This window comes from Macaca nemestrina, chromosome 3 (assembly GCF_043159975.1).
Source record: "Macaca nemestrina isolate mMacNem1 chromosome 3, mMacNem.hap1, whole genome shotgun sequence".
Taxonomy (NCBI): domain Eukaryota; kingdom Metazoa; phylum Chordata; class Mammalia; order Primates; family Cercopithecidae; genus Macaca; species Macaca nemestrina.
In genome coordinates this window covers 189,849,411-189,865,785 of record NC_092127.1, presented here as the reverse complement: position 1 = coordinate 189,865,785, position 16,375 = coordinate 189,849,411, and positions in this window count along the sequence as shown.

The following is a 16,375-nucleotide window of genomic DNA, read 5'->3' as shown; positions in this document are numbered from 1 at the left end:
GACTCAACGTTGCGCTGTGGTAAGGATGGACCACGTTTTGTTTATCCATTCAACCCTCGATGGGCATTTGGTTTGTTTCCACCTTTTGGCTATTACGAACTGTGCTGTGATGAGCATTCATGTTTATATTTTTGGTTGATGATACATTTGCAGTTCTTTGGGTATACACATAGAAAGTGGTAAAGAACAGAGTCCTTGGAAACAGACAGCCTAGAATGAAACCTCAGATTGGCCACTGGAGCGGAATTGCTGGATCACACAGCAACTCTAGTTTAACCTTTTGAGGAGCTGTCAGACTGTTCTCCAATGCAGTGTGCCCTCTGACTCTGCCAGAGCAGCAGGATTTCAGTTTCTCTACATGCTCGCCAGCACCTGTTATTGTCTTTTTGATGGGGTTTTGAAGCATGAACAGGTGCCAGACTGGCACACAAAGGTGAAAAGCCACAGCAGGAGAAGGGCAGCATGCAGGGAACCACACAGCAGGTGCCTTCCATTCCTAAGAGGGGGTGGAGGCAGAAAATCACTGATCCTTCCAGTCCCCATACCCATCATTGTAACCATGGGCACCCAGAATGTGCCACACGGTTAGAGACTGTGACATGAGGAACATCGAATCCTACAGCAGCCCTTGAGGTTAGCACGATTATCCTGTTTTCACCTGAGGAAACCAAAGCAATGGGTGAAGAATTTGCCCAAGGTAAAAGAGGTAGTAGGAGACAGAGCAGGGATTCAGGCCCTTGATGGTGACACAGCACTGTCCACTAAGCTGTCCCTAGGTGGAGATGCCTGCTGGACTCCCCACAGAAAGGAGACATCAAGTCCTGAAACTTGGGGAACTCCTGCAGAGGCAGAAAGCTTGTCCTAGGCTGCTGGACTGGGGATGCAGAGCAGGGGGAGTGACACCAGTGGAAAAGGGGTTGCTCTTTGGGGTGACAGAGATGTTGTAAAGTCCACTGCAGTGATGGCTGCACATGTCTGAAAATGTACTGGAAACCACTGAACTGTATAGACTTTCAGCCAGTGGGCACTATGGCACGGGAATTACAGCTCAGCAGCTGTGCTGAAGAAAACGCTGGACCCCTGCCCCCATCTTCTCAGCACCTCGTTTTGCAGACGAGGAAGCCGAGGCCTGGGCTGGATGTGGAAGAGCAGGGAAGGTTCTTCCGGGGTGGAGATAGCCAAGGCCTGGTCTCGCTCCTCAGATCCCAGGGCTACAAGAACCATCTGAGACCCGAGCCCTAAAGAATGCAAGGTTAACAACCCCCTCCCCAATCAGGGCCCAGCCTCGGAGACGGCAGCTGCCGGAAGCACTGATTTCCAGAAAGCTCCACCAAGAAAAGCGGAAGTGGGAAAGCTCTCAGGAGCCCGACTGCTACTGTACAATTGTAGGTGATTTAGAAGGGAGATGAAACAAGGTTTGCCCATGTCTGTTTCCTTTTAAATAATCACAAAGGCCCCCAGAGAGTTACACTGGTTCACGGCCACATACGTCTACAACTTTTCATGGTTCCCCAGCACGTGGTTTTATAGATTTTGAAATAGGCCTGAATTCTCTCTGGTGGGTAATTTACACAGAATAACTCTACCCATCCAAGCACACATGTTTTGCTCCAGAGCAGGTGATAAGACGCATTTTCTGTCTTCAGTGCCGTTATTCACCCTAAACAAGACATTACCAAGAACAGTTCATTTCCTTTCAAACACCAGACGTAGCACGAGCCTCCTGGATATTCCTTCAGCAAATATTCAGTATCTGCTATGGATCAGGGATGCGCCCGGATCCCCACACAGCACTGCCCTCCAGACCTGTGTGTGCGCGTGTGTGGTATGAGTGTGTCGTATGTAGTGCGTACTACACGTGTGTGGAGTGTATGTGGGTAGTGTATGTGTGTATATGAGTGTGAAGGGTGGGGTATGTGTTGTGTATGTACTCTATAGTGTGTGTTATATGTAGCGCATGTGTATGTTGTGTGTGTGTAGAGTGCATGTGTTTGTATAGTGTTGTGTGTAATGTGTGTTGTGGGACAGTAACAGGGGATGATCATTGCAAAGTGAAAGGTATGTGTGGAAGCCTTAGGAGCCCTGGGGAGGCCCAACCCCAAGTCGAGGTCAGGACAGTCTTCCTGGAGGAGGTGACCTCTCAGCTGCACTGGGCCCTGCACGAGGCACTGTGTATTCACGGGAGAGCACTGCCCGGCAGGCGGTGTCATCCTTATTTTACAGACGAGGCCGGGGAAGCACAGGGTGGCTGCATAGCTGGCCCTGCATGACTCAGGAAGCAGACTGCAGAGCAGGGGCCTACGTGAAACCTAGTTCTATTTTAACAACCCTAAAGGATAGGTGGGAAGAGAAAACCCAATGTCACCCCTTAGTCCAGCACCTGCCGTGGCTGTTTTCATGATCATTCTCTCGATTTTACACAGATGCAATTGTAGTGGGGCCTCTCTGTGTCCAATGGGTCTCATTTCACTAGAATGCAAGATGTTTTAATGCCAGGATATTCATATTCATCCACATGCTTGGCCCTTAGTTTCATTAGCACAGAGCTCTGCCTTGTCCTTCCTGTGTCCCTAGCACCTCGCTCTGTTCCTGGAAGGAATACATGCTCCAGGGTCATTTGTTGAACACATTCATTCATTTGTCCACTCATTGGATACTTATGGAGCACCTACTGGGAGTGCCAGGTGTGGTTCTATGCCCAGGGTTCACCACAGTGAACAACACAGACAAAGCAATAGCTGAACTTGAGGGCCTTCTCTTCCAGGGGGAGATAGGCAATAACACCAGGAATGAGCAAGTGGAAGAGGCTGCGAGGCGGCGATGCAATCATGAAGAGAAACGGGCAGGGGCTGGAGTTTGCACCAGTGACTGGGGTGGCATCCTTGGGCAGGAGACAGGTGAGCAAAGACCTGGATGAAGGGTGGTCACAAGAGCCCTGAGGCCACATGGGCACAGAACCTGATCATAATCATGGGCACCCAGAATGTGCCACATGTCAGAGAATGCGGCATCCGGACCCGAGGTGGCTATGGGCCTGGGGTGCTCTGGGATAGTTAAGGAGCTCGTAGAGTTGGAATAAAGTGACCAAGGGCTCCAGGAGAAGCTGAGGTCTGTGTCCTGGGGGGCCCAGAGCAGGCGAACCTGGTGAACTAAGAGGAAAACAGATACAGTGGAAGACCTATCCTGTCCTAAACACCCACCTGGTGGTAAGTGGGCTTGGCTAGAGTCTGTCTTAAAATTGCATTTTATTTTTTCTTTTCTTTTCTTTTTTTTTTTTTTTTGAGACGGAGTCTCCTCTGTCGCCCAGGCTGGAGTGCAGTGGCGCGATCTCCACTCACTGCAAGCTCCGCCTCCTGGGTTCACGCCATTCTCCTGCCTCAGCCTCCCGTGTAGCTGGGACTACAGGCGCCCACCACCGCGCCCGGATAATTTTTTTGTAGTTTTAGTAGAGATGGGGTTTCACCGTGTTAGCCAGGGTGGTCTCGATCTCCTGACCTCGTGATCCGCCCATCTCGGCCTCCCAAAGTGCTAGGATTACAGGCATGAGCCACTGCGCCTGGCCAAAATTGCATTTTAATAACAAGAGGCGTCATGTGGGCTGCCCATTGGTGACCTTTGGTGCAGGTGGAGTCAAGGCCAGTGTTTGTGGCTGAGCAGCCTGGCCCAGGCTGGTTACCTGTGAGGCGCTGCAGGTGCTGCCTCTGCAGCAGGTTGCTTCTTGTTGCGCAGGGAGCTGAAGAGCTGCCTGCAGGTCCCACAGTACAGGCCATTGTGTTCATCTCCCTGAGGACAGAAAGGGTTTCAGGTGAGCAGGGAGGAGGCTCAGGCGGTCCAGCCTTCTCTGAACGTAAAATCAGCTGAAAAAGACACATGGGCGTTGTGTGGACAGGGCTGGGTCTGGCAACTCCCTTTCCCCACTGTAAATTTCCTTGCTAGGTGTGATGCGTGTCTGAGCACAGATGAGAATTTCAATTCATCTCAAGACCTCTGTCATCCGGTGAGAGAGAAAGTGCTAGGGCCTCGGTAGAGAGAGGTGCGTTTTGACAGTTGGCGGTGTTGTTTGAGAGAGCATGTAACCAATTCCAGGTCTTGCTTATTTTCAGAGGTTTTCTGAAATCTTAAACCAAAATGAACTCTAAGATGAAACAAGAACGCATCCTTTTAGCAGAATATGTATGCGCTAATCTGCAGGTGCCTGCATGTCTGTGGAGTGTTTCTGGAGGGTGTGCTGCAAACGGATCATAGTGGATGCCTGGGGATGTGGAGGTGGTTGTGGGTTGGTAAGGAAGAAAGTAAGGTTCTAGAACTCGCTGCATGCTCACTACTGGCAGCACTCCATGAGGCCTGGGAGACGTGGTGGGTGGATGACATTGGACAGGGAGATGGGAGCCAGGTTGTGGAAGGCCTTATCGTAAAGGCCATGGCGAGCCAAGGCAGGCTCCAGGAGAGGGTGGCTGGGTTGCTGGGAGAGTAGCCTGCAGCCCAGAGCAGGCCCCTTCCATCGGGAGTGGCTGCAGGCTGGAACCCCACTTAAGTGGCTCCTGCCACAGCAACCCAGCCTGGTCCACCGAGGACTGACCTTTCAGGCAGATGATGCACTCAGGAAGTCTTTTGCCCTTTAAGTCCTTAAGTCATGTCCTGATGATACAAGGTATTGTATGCAAAGCCACTTACAGAGTGATTATAAGTGCATGCTGAAATTTTAAAAAAGGAGGGGGTATAAAGTCAAAAGCACAAGAGACCCAACACCCCATTTCTACTCACTACATAGTTTCTTGTGTAGCCTTCCAGAAAACGCCATTGTAAACACATGGATCTGCCCCTTAAAACTCATTTTCAGTCATTCTTCATTTGTTAATTAAACGTATATTTCACTGTCAATTAAAACTCAAAGGGGAAACACCTCCAGCTTCCATCCAGCTTGTTCCCACATCGGATGAGTCCTTTCCCCACCCAGCCCCATCCTCGTGCCCACACGCCAGGCACAGAGCCTGGTCCAGGCATCCTGAGCTGCTCATGACTCCCCAAACCTGCAACGCTGCTGCCCATCTCCGGGCCTTTGCACATCCTGTTTCCTCTGCCCGGAACACCCTGTCTGCATCATGTACCTCTGCATCCACCCCGTCCAGGGCTTCCTCTGGGAATTTCTCATTTATTCTCCATTAGAGGTCATCTCAGAATCGCTGCCCTGTGAGTCTTCTTGGCCTCACCCAGCCAGCCTCAGACTCCTTTCCGTGTGGACACGCTGCCACGGAGTAAGAGATGGATGTGTGGGCCTCACTTCATTGATCCACAGTCTCCTGTGTTCAAATGTGTGTCTCCTAGGGCTGCTGTAACCAACTGCCATCAACTGGTGGCTTAAAATAACAGACACTGGGCCGGGCGTGGTGGCTCAAGCCTATAATCCCAGCACTTTGGGAGGCCCAGGCGGGTGGATCACGAGGTCAGGAGATCGAGACCATCCTGGCTAACATGGTGAAACCCCATCTCTACTAAAAATACAAAAAATTAGCCAGGTGTGGTGGCGGGTGCCTGTAGTCCCAGCTACTCAGGAGGCTGAGGCAGGAGAATGGCGTGAACCTGGGAGGCGGAGCTTGCAGTGAGCTGAGATCGCACCACAGCACTCTAGCCTGGGCGACAGAGCAAGACTCCGTCTCAAAAAAAAAACCAAAAAAAAAAAAAAAAAACCAAACCAAAAAACAAAACAAAAAAAACCCCCCAAAAAACAACAGACACTTATTCTCTCCTAGTATTGGAGGCCAGAAGTTTAAAATCAGTCTGACTGGGCCAACATGATGGTGTGGGCAGTGCACAGTTCTCCTGGAGGCTTCAGGGGAGAGCCAGTTCCTCACCTCTTCCAGCCACTCCTGGTGACCACATCGCTCCAGGCTGCCTCTGCGATCACAAGAACTTCTGTTCTCCTGGGTCACATCTCCCTCTGCGTTCCTCTTGTTGGGACACTGGTGGCTGCATAATTTCCCCCCGCCCTGCCACCACCAAGATCCTTCACCACATCCTCCAACCCTCCCACCTTTTTTCCATCACAGAAGGTGACATTCACAGGGGCCAGGCATTAGGACATGGATGTCTTCCGGGAGAGACCGTTTTTCAGCCTCCCACACCAAATGAGGTGTGATGCAGCTTCCCTCCCAAAACACTGACATCAATTTCTGAGAAGTCAAGGCTCTCACTCTCAAATTCACTTCCTGGGGTCCCTGTTTCTGATGGGAAACAAAAGACATCCTTTAAAAAAGAATTTGTCTCAGAAAAGGACTCAGCCCTATTTGGGGGACACCAATCAGAGGGTCAGAGCCGCCTTCTTTGATTGCAAACATCATTTGAGGGGTCTTCGTGTTACCTGCCGGAGGAGGAGGATCAATGCTGTTCAATTTAATCTGAGGCCTGAAAACCCCAGTGAGCCAAGAGGAAACACCAGGTACCTCTGATGTCAATGTATAAGCACCCGGCTAGGTACGGAATGAAGATGAGAGAGAAACGAGCAAAAATGAAAACTTCATTTCTTAGCATGGCAGATTCTAGGTGATATTTTAAAAATGCATATTGACTACTAATACATTTTATATGGCTAACTCTTAAAATTACTATGTTTTAAATAAGGCAGTGACATATTTTATTTGTTTAAAGACCAAGCTGTGTTGGAGTGACCGTTCTTGGTAACACACCAGGTTTTTTGCATGATGACAATTTATAAACAATCCCCCAAATGAGGAGAAGGCCGCAGGGCCTCAGCATGAATGAAGAATTCAGCAAGATGAGCTGTTCTCTGCTAAGCTCGGACAAATGGCATTTTGGGAGAAAACTAGGAGCAGGAATGACAGCTGTTCTTAGGCACCCTCTGCTTAGCTCTGGTACCAAGAGATCTGACATTCATGATGAGGACCAGAGGCCTTGCAGCTCCCCTGGAACCATCACAGACGCCACCAGGCATGGGTACATCTGCTAGTTCTATGCCAGACCAGAGATTTTCCAGTTGATTATTTTTATCTACAGGCACTTGATTGAGAACAAAGGTTATGTGGAAACCCAGTAAGTACGACGGGCCAGAGTAGCTACCTGTGGACCAACTCAGCCCTCTGTATGTTTTTACAAATAAAGTTTTATTGGCACACAGACACAGCCCTTTGTGTACATATTTTCTATGGCTGCTTTCCTGCTACAAGCATAGAGTTGAATGATTGTGACAGAGGCCATGTGGCCCACAGAGCCTATGACAGTTGCTATCTATCCTTTCCCAGAAAAAGTTTGCTGACCCCTCCTTTGGAGGAAGTTAGGGTGGGGGCCGTGCCCCAGCGCACAGGGAGAGGCACTAAGTGTGAACACTTACTGCACACTTGCCATGTACCAGGCGCTGAGTACCAACCTCTCTGTGGGTTAGCTCATTCATCCACACTGAGCCCTGAGAAGGGCCTGTGACAGCCCCATTTTTCAGATGAGAAAACTGAGGCAGCGAGTATTCCAGCAATTTGTGCAGGGCCACAGAGAGCCCCCAAGTGGTAGAGCTGGCATTCCAACCTGGGTACTTGGACTCTGGAGCCCACACCCTGGTCACTAGGAAGGCAGTTCTCTCAGCCAGTCCCGGTGGGAGCATGGGACACATGTGGCTGGTCTTGGAGTCTCGTGGATGGCAGAGCCCCTGATGCACGCTTCCTCCGGTGCTCAGCCAGAGAGGCGGCAATGTGAAGGATAGGCAGGCCTTGCTGTGATGTCCTAGGGACGCAGGCCGGCCCGGACCATGGAGAGCGCAGGCAGGAACATGCGGGGTGAATGGGGGTGGACCCAGGACCACTGGGAGAGGCCTACCTCTGCCCTGGAGCAGCCACTGGTGGGGCCAGAGACTGGCGCCTGGACCCCCACTGACAAGGACACTTCAATGCTGCCCTGCGGGCCTGTGCCCCTCAGAGGAGACTGGAATCCTGGTGGCTGGTGGCCACCCTGTGGGTCTCAACATAAACGTGCCTCTGATGGGCTCTGCGTTGAGAATATTTTCAAAAAGCATGACAAAGAAAAATGAGTGGAAGGTGCCCTCCATGGTGAAGGCATAGTGAGTAGACAATGAATAGGGTTCCCTCCTCTGCCTCAGGCTCTGGGGGCAGAGCTGGGCCCCCCAGATGACGATTCTGGTGTCAATGGTTTGTTTGGGTATTGACCTCAGGAAGCACCGGTAGGGCTGGGAGTGAGTCAGGTGACTGGGAAGGGCCATTACAGGAACGGGGCTCAGTCCCATGGGAACTCTCTGGGGTGTGGAACCCACCTTGGATTTGTGCCAGCATGGCAGTGGTGGTGGAAAGCTGCCTGCATGGGTTTACATGGATGCTCAGTTTGCTAGCTCTGCCCTGCACATCTGGCCCCATGGCCATCTGAGAAAAGCCCACGGCAGAGATGCTGGGCTGTGGGAGGGTGCCGCGACGTGTAGGAGTGGTGAGTGCTGCAGGAACCAACCTGCAGCATCGTCAGTGTGAGCCCATGGGCATGTCAGAAATGCAGACTCCCATGCCCCACCCTGAGCCTGCTGGAGCAGAACCTGCCTACTAGCAAGACCCACAGTGACCATGTGCATGCAGGAATTTGAGACCGTGCCAGGTCTGTCACTGTGATTCCTTTCCCTTTTCTAAACGCTACAAAGTAACCACTGCCCCAGCACTCCCTGAATGTCCACTGACCCTCCCAAGTAGAAGGGAACAAGCTGCCTCTTACCTTTAATCTTCAACCAGTTCAGGATGGGCTGAAAAGGGAGACTGGATGTCAACTGCTTTGGCTCTTCAATCAGGGTGACTGCTGTGAGCGCTGAAGGAGGTGGAGTAACACCAAAGGCTTTCCCAGCGCACTTTCTGTTGTGTAAACATCCCAGACCCTGGCTTGGGAGAGGGGAGCTCCCATCCACCCCTGCGTCCCCACTCACCACACAGCGCCTTGTGGGCTGCACACCTCTGCAGGAAGGCTCAGTAGGCCTCAGGGCTCTGGAAGGCCTGCAGCTCTCAGATGTAGCTCTACTTGGCCTCGTCCACAGGGGACACATACCTCTGGAGGAAGGAGCACAGAGATTCTGAGGCGCTCCAGATTTGGGGTTGGGATGGGGATGGAGGCTGGTCACCCTCTTGTCCAACCTCCCTGGGGCTCTTTAGGATGATCCCAAGAAGCTACTGCTCAGCTTCTGCTTGCACACCTCCAGGGACAGGAAACTCACTACCTCCAAGCAAGTTCATTCATTGTTTGAATGGCACTGTTTTCCTTCCCATCAACTGGCATCTGCCTTGCTGTGGCCATACCATTCTCTAGGTTTGGTCCGATGACTTCAGAGAAAGGCAGCATTATCAGCTCCCGCCTGGGGAACCTTAGACTTCTCTTCAATGATCCCTCATGCAAACATCAGCACTTTTCCCTGCAGAGGGTCCTGGGCTGGGCACTAGTGACAGATGACTTATTTGACAGCTGGCCCATGTTTCCTGGATGGGCCACTCTGTGTGACCCAGTTTAGGAGATGCTGCCAAAAGCAAGAGGACCCATGAATTGCTCTAAATGGGTGGGTGAGTGGCACCTCATGTCTGCACTCTAGAGGGTTCCCTCTGGCTCCGGTGGGAGAAATGGATTAGGAGGGAATGGCCCCTGGTGGTGTCTGAGGGCTGCCCAGGCCCCATCTCAGGGAGGCACTCGCTTTGTATTCACCACAGAGAACAGGACTTACCCCTTTTTGTCCTGAGACAGCTGAGCCCACTGAGCAGCCAGCACCTTTGTGATTTCCGTGAAAGGCAGATCGGGGTGTGTGGCCCTCAGCTGACTTCTCTGCTTGTTCAGGAATATCATGTACCTGTGCCAGGGAAGGGACGTACGTGGCTGTGGGAACCGGTGGGGAAGGGAGCGGCCGGGGGCGGCTCATTCCACTTTCCTGTTTTCATAACAAGTCACGGGTTTGCCCATCTTGTTCAGTCTAACCAGAAAACTGGAGGCTAAGAGGGGAACATCCTCCAATGGCTTTGCTAACCCAGAGTCTGGTAAAAGGCCTAGGAACGAGAAGAGGGGCTCCCCATAGGACATGAGGTATATGAAGGCTGGGTGGCTGTGTCTGGCAGGGGACATGTTCAAATAGCCATGCTGCATTATGTGGACAAAGCACTTAACCCACCTGTGCCTCAGTTTCCCCCTCTGTATAATGAACATAATGCCACCTGCTCACAGGTGTGGCCTAATACTCCAGGTGCAGACCCCTCCCCTTCCTGATCAAGGACTTCTTTAGAGGGGGAGGGAGAAAGGCTGTGGCCAAACCAGTTTCATCCATATGAGCCACAGGAATACTGAAGAAAGCCCCTCAGCGTTAGAGCTGTGTGAACCCTGAAGATAAAGTGTACAAGCTTCCAGATGGGGCAAGGCGACCCTCAGAGCTCTGGTCAGCTGCTGGCATGGAACCTTTCCTCTATGGTGCAAGATTCACGGGAAAGGGACAAGGTCCCAGGTGCTGAGAAGGGTGGCTTAAGCCTCCTGAACGTTAACCAGCTTGCCCAAGGACACAGAGCACCCATGTCTTCAAGCCTGGGATGGAAAGCAGACCCGCCAAGCCCACACCTACCCCTTTGCCTGTCTGGAACCCAAGCCTGGTTCTTCTGTCCTCTCTCCTCTAGCACCAGGACCTCATTACAGCTTAAATAACTAAGCAGCGCATCCCACACTCCCAGTGGTTTCAGGTTCCCTAACTAACCAAGGGCCCTAAAAGAACAGACAAAGGCTGAGATGGGATCATGCCAACCCAGCCACGTGGCCCAGGCCACAGGGTGAGCCCTGCAGATTACTTCAACGTTGGGTCAGAGTAATCTCCTGCATCTCACCCTGTCGTAGGAGCACGGAACAGCAAGGTCCCTCAGGGGGTTTCTCTTCTTGCCTTTAGGCCATCCCCTTTTCCTTTTCTGAAATAGAAGCACCACACAGGAAAACCTCAAGACCATCAATAATGACTAACCATATTCAGATCGCAGCATACAATCATGCCACCACAGGGCCCTGGGCTTCACACAGATGGCCTCTGACCTCCTCGCAGTTCCACGGTAGGAGTGAGCATCCCCCTGAAGTTGGGGGAACTGAGGCATGGAGAGATGCAGTGATCCCCATAGCATCGCCCAGCAGTGTGGGAGCCAGGACCTTTCTTCCCACCCAAGCTGCGTGATGGTCACTGGGCACAATCAAGAAAGACACCCGAAGTTTTAGTTACTAGGTCCACGGGGGATAGGACAAAGCCTTGGCACCGGGAATGGTGGTGCAGAGGCTTGACAGCTGAGCTGGCAACTCCACTGGGGTTCTTGTCTCAGCCCTGCAACTGACCTGCTGTGCGGTATTTGGCAAGTTATGCATAGCTCTTTGCCTCAGTTTCCCCATTTGTAAAATGAGGATCATAGTCCCTATCTCGTGGGTTGCAGTGAGGACTGGAAATGTTGATATTCGTGCAGTTTTGAGAGCAGAGCCAGAAGCCCAGCAAGTGCTCAGTGAGTGCAGGCTGGCATGAGTGTATACAGAACCCTCTCCCACAGACGCCAGCTCTCAGGACAGAAATCCAAGTTGTGGGCTCACTCTTCCATCATTTCATTTCTGGGTTCGTAAACAGTGACTGAGCCCTCACTGTCATCAGGAGCCTGTGCCAGGCTCAGAAGCTACAGGGCTGGATAAGGCACAGGCTCCGCCCTCAAGTGGCTCACAGTGCCACGGACAGGCTGATTTTATAGAAATAATTGTAACAGTCCAGCACAGGGGAATGGGGTTATAGGATGACAGCCTGAATACCCCCGTCCTCCAGGCTCAGTTTCAAATTTTCCTGAACCAAACACATATGACAAACATGGTAGAGAATAATCAAAACGTGACCTTAAGAACCTCAGCTTCCAGTTTTCCAAGCTCCTTCACAAACATGCCCATGTCAGCCTTTCCAAGGCCAGGAGATACAAAGCAAGTCGGTGGCCCAGGAGGCTGGCTGGATGGCACTGCCACAGGCAGGTCAGCTGTGCTAGAGACCAAAGGACAGAGGTGGTCAGGCCACACACGGGTTGGGGCAGTGGCTGGCACTGGGGGCTTCAGGAGCAGGAGGGCTGAGCAGAGGCCAGGCAGAGGCAAACAGTCCGGTAGCAACCATGTGTGATAATGAGATAATGCTGTGGAGGAAGCCAGGCGCCAGGCACACAGTAGGTGGTCAGTGAATGACATTCTCACTGGCTCACTCCTATGCACAGACTATGCTGATCCTCGGAGTCTGAGGACAATTCTTTCAGCACCCCGGAGAGCTCCCAAGGCCCTGGGTTGGCTCTAATTTCATCGAATGGATTCTGCTAAAGACCACAATTTCTACAGCTTGAGTTCACCAGGGCTCTCAAATACACACATACCCCTGAATCTGAGTGTTGCCTTTCCCAGTTGAAGCGAATATCATCATTGCATGTCACAAGAAGACACTCAGAAAGATGACGTGGCTTGATCACTGAGCAGCAGTGGCAAACAGAAAGCCCAGAGCACACCCACGGCTCTTGTTAGGGACAGTGCCTCCTGACAGAGGCCCACAACTCTCTGGGGTCAGGGGGATGTGGGCCAGGTATCTTCTGCCCTGGAGCACAGGGGCCATCTTCTCCTCTTTTCCTGGCCAGCTGCCCTGCTTTGGCACGGAGAAGGTTTTTTGTTGTTGTTTAATTGGAGGGAATATTATATTTATTGTAATTCTCTATATGCAAGTATTATAAGTAAAAAATCAAAATAAATGTGTTCATCATTTTGTGGCCATCTGAGGCTCTTTGCTTCAGCTCTATTAAAGAAAAAAGAAAAGCTTCTTGAGTGTTTTCTTAATTTGCCCAGAAACCATAGTGACTGAGACAAAGGGGAAGGCTGCGGATGTTTTTCTCTGAAGCTTTCCGTTCTTGTTGAATTCCTCATGCAGGATTTACACCGAATTGCCTTGCCCTAAATAGAGTCACGTAGACAGTGCGCTCATCATTAGTACAGGGTGTTACTACGTGGAGAACGCTGCCCACATACGGGAGTGTGTCAACTACAGAGGAAACGGAGGAATAGAGCACAACCCAGCAAGGGAAGGCTGAAAAACCTATTTTTTTGAGATATGGTCTCCCTCTGTTACCCAGGTTGGAGTGCAGTGGTGTGATCTTGGCTCACTGCAGCCTCAACCTCCCAGGTTCAAGTTTTAGAAAGTGAGGCCAGTAGCAGAGCTGCAAATTAATTGATTGGCAAGATTCCAAGGGGAAGAATCCATTCCAACAGGAGTTTTCACCAGCACAGCCCTTTTATTAGGTTGGTGCAAAAGTGTTTTCAGTTTTAGCCATTATTTTCAATGGCAATTTCAATTACTTTCAAAAGTGCAGCTACGTTTGCACCAACCTAATACATTGAGATTGCAACAGATGGTGAATTTTGGATATTTAGTTTTTTTAAACAGAATTTTGTTTTACTAAGAGAAGCTCCTTTGGGGGTCAGCAGAGCACAGCAAAAGCAAACAGGGGCTTGAATGACAGCTCTGGGCTCACTCCCAGCTCTGACACTGTGTGACCCTGAGAGCCCCTTTACCCCGAAGCTGCTAACTGGGAAGTAACAAGGAGCAGAGGTTGGGTCGGGAAGCTAATGTTTGTGAAGGGCCTGGCACATGGCAGAACCCGACATATGACTTCCCTCTGTCTCCACCAGGAAGGGAAAAAACTCAAGTACAAACCAATCAACCAGATTCTGTAAGCTTGCTGAGCGAGCCTCAAAGGGAAAAGGATTTTAGTTTATGCAATGTATCGTTTGTGAGCCAGACCCAAGCTCGGAAGATGATTACAATCACAGTTAGGAAACGGCCCATCGCCTCTGTGGGTTTACAAACAAATGCCCTAGCAAAGTCTAGGTCCTGGCTGTTTCCAAGGACTTTGTCAAGGGCACTCAGCACTCTCCCCATCTGAACAGTGGGAATGTTGATTACATCGTTCTAGACACCATGAGAAAAGTTAAACTGTTAAAGGCTGGGTCTCACCTTTTGAATCTATGGTCCTGACTTTGAAATTCTAGTTCATTTATTCCTGAAATAAACTAACCCTGTGCTGTGGACTGAATTGCATCCTCCACTCAGCCCCCACAAATTCAGATGTTTAAGCTCTAACCCCCACTATGACTGTGTCTGTAGATAGGGTCTTTAGAAGGTATTTAAGGATAAATGAGATCATGAGGGTTGAGCCCTAATCCAATAGGACTGTCACCTTCTAAGAAGAAGGCAGAGAAATCTTTCTCTCTCTCCACCACATGAGGACACAGTGAATCAGCCAGCAAGTGAGGGAGTATTCATCACCAGAAATGGACCCTGCTGGCACCTTGATCTCGGACTTCCAGCCTCTAGAACTGGGGGAAATTTCTGTTGTTTAAGCCACTCCATCTATGACACATTGTTATGGCAGCCCAAGGTGATGAATACACCGCAAAAGAAGTACTTTAATACTATTATTATATATATTTTTGAGGGTCTCACTCTGTCACCCAGGCTGGAGTGCAGTGGTGTGATCTTGGCTCACTGCAGCCTCAACCTCCCAGGTTCAAGCGATCCTCTCACCTCAGCCTCCCAAGTAGGTAGGACTACAGGCACACACTATGACGCCCAGTTAATTTTTACTTTTTGTAGAGACGGTGGTCTCACCATGTTGCCCACGCTGTACTTTATTATTTTTGAACATGGGACTGTTAGACACCAGCGGCCCTCCCTTGCCTCATTTCTCATCTCAACTTGAACCACATTTGCAGACAGGATTCCAAGGGGAGTCTTTACAATGCTGAGTGACAGTGGAGCGTGGTGGTCAAAGTGTGGATTCTGGAGCAGACTTCCCGGATTGGAGTCCCAACCTTTCCATGTACTGGCTCTGAAACCTTGAGCACATCACCTACCCTCTCTGAGCCTCGGTGACCTCCTCTGTACAATGGGGTAACCAGCTCTTCCCTCACTAGCTGCGAGGATTAAATGACTAGGTATAAGCTCTGGGATAGGTGCTGGAGTGCAGGGAGCCCTTCGGTTGGCTGCTATTGTTCGGATGGCAGCCCACTTACATTTGAATCCTGCTCCCCCGCTGCACACGTTACCTTCTGAGAATCATCAGACCTTTTGGAGTCTACCTCCGCTCGTAAAGTGGACTGGCTTGTTGTGATCTATATGAACTTCTGGGACATATTCATAAAGAAATGGCATCTTTTTTCACCCTTACCTCCTTCCTGCTGGCTGGAATGCAGACATGAGGGCTGGTGCTCAGCAGCCACTTTGGACCATGAGGCAGAATGCCAAGGATAGCAGAGCAGTGAGATGGAAGGAGTCTGATCACCTGCTAATGGAGATGCCTCCATACCAGCCCTGATCATGTCTCACTTTTATTGTACACTTATTATGGATCAGAACCTTTGGTATGTCATGATTATTATGTAGTTTTCAGGAATTCCTTTGAAGTGAGCAATGTAATCCCCATTTTAACGAGGAGGAACTGAGGTCAAGATTTAACGTGCCTTGTGCAAAGTGTCACAGCTAAGAGGTGGCAAAGCTGGGGCTCCCATATAAATCTGTCTGCCTCCATAGTCACCCTCTTCCAACCACAGCCCCCCTCTTCAACCGCAGCCCCCACTGCTGCCCTCCACAGCCCTCCTCGCCAGCTGCCTCTGCCACACAGAGGATTGATCAGGGCTGTCCCCGACATGAGCTCTGCCCACTTCACCCCAGAACCTTCACCAGCAACCCCTTCTTTCCTGGAGTAGGCAGGTCCAGGAGCCACACTCTGAGCACAGATCCTGCTCTGCCACTTGCTGCATGATCCTGGGCAAGTCATTTGGCTTCTCGGGGCCTCTATTTTGTTCTTACCAAAAAGTAGGGATAAAAATGCCAACCTCGCAGGATTGGGAGGATTCAGAGACAACATACAAGGCAGCCCAGTCCAGAGCTCGGAGCACAGAACAGGCTATAGGTACCGCTGGTATTGCTCTTGTTAAGATGCCAGTGCAGCCTGTGAGGCTGTCCCTGGCTGGCCCTGGTTACTGCACTTGCCTTTGGCTCCTTGAGTCCTGCTCCCTTGGGGCCCCCTTGGTTGGCCAGCACCACCTGCTGTACAGGCAGAGATGCCATGTCCTGGCATTGGACTTGAATCACTGATCTCCCGGCGGGCAGGTCGCACACCCCAGGTGAATGTGGCAGAAGGAACTCTGTAAGTATGAAAATAGCCAGAAATGGCCCATAAAGTCAGAGACATTGAAATCACCACCCCCTCAGAGTTCATCCAGCACAGGCACTCTTGGAAGTACATTTGCTTTTCAAACGCTCACAAGTGAAGCCTAGGTCAGGGGTCATGTTTCCGGGGCACAGATGGAGAGCTGCCCAGGG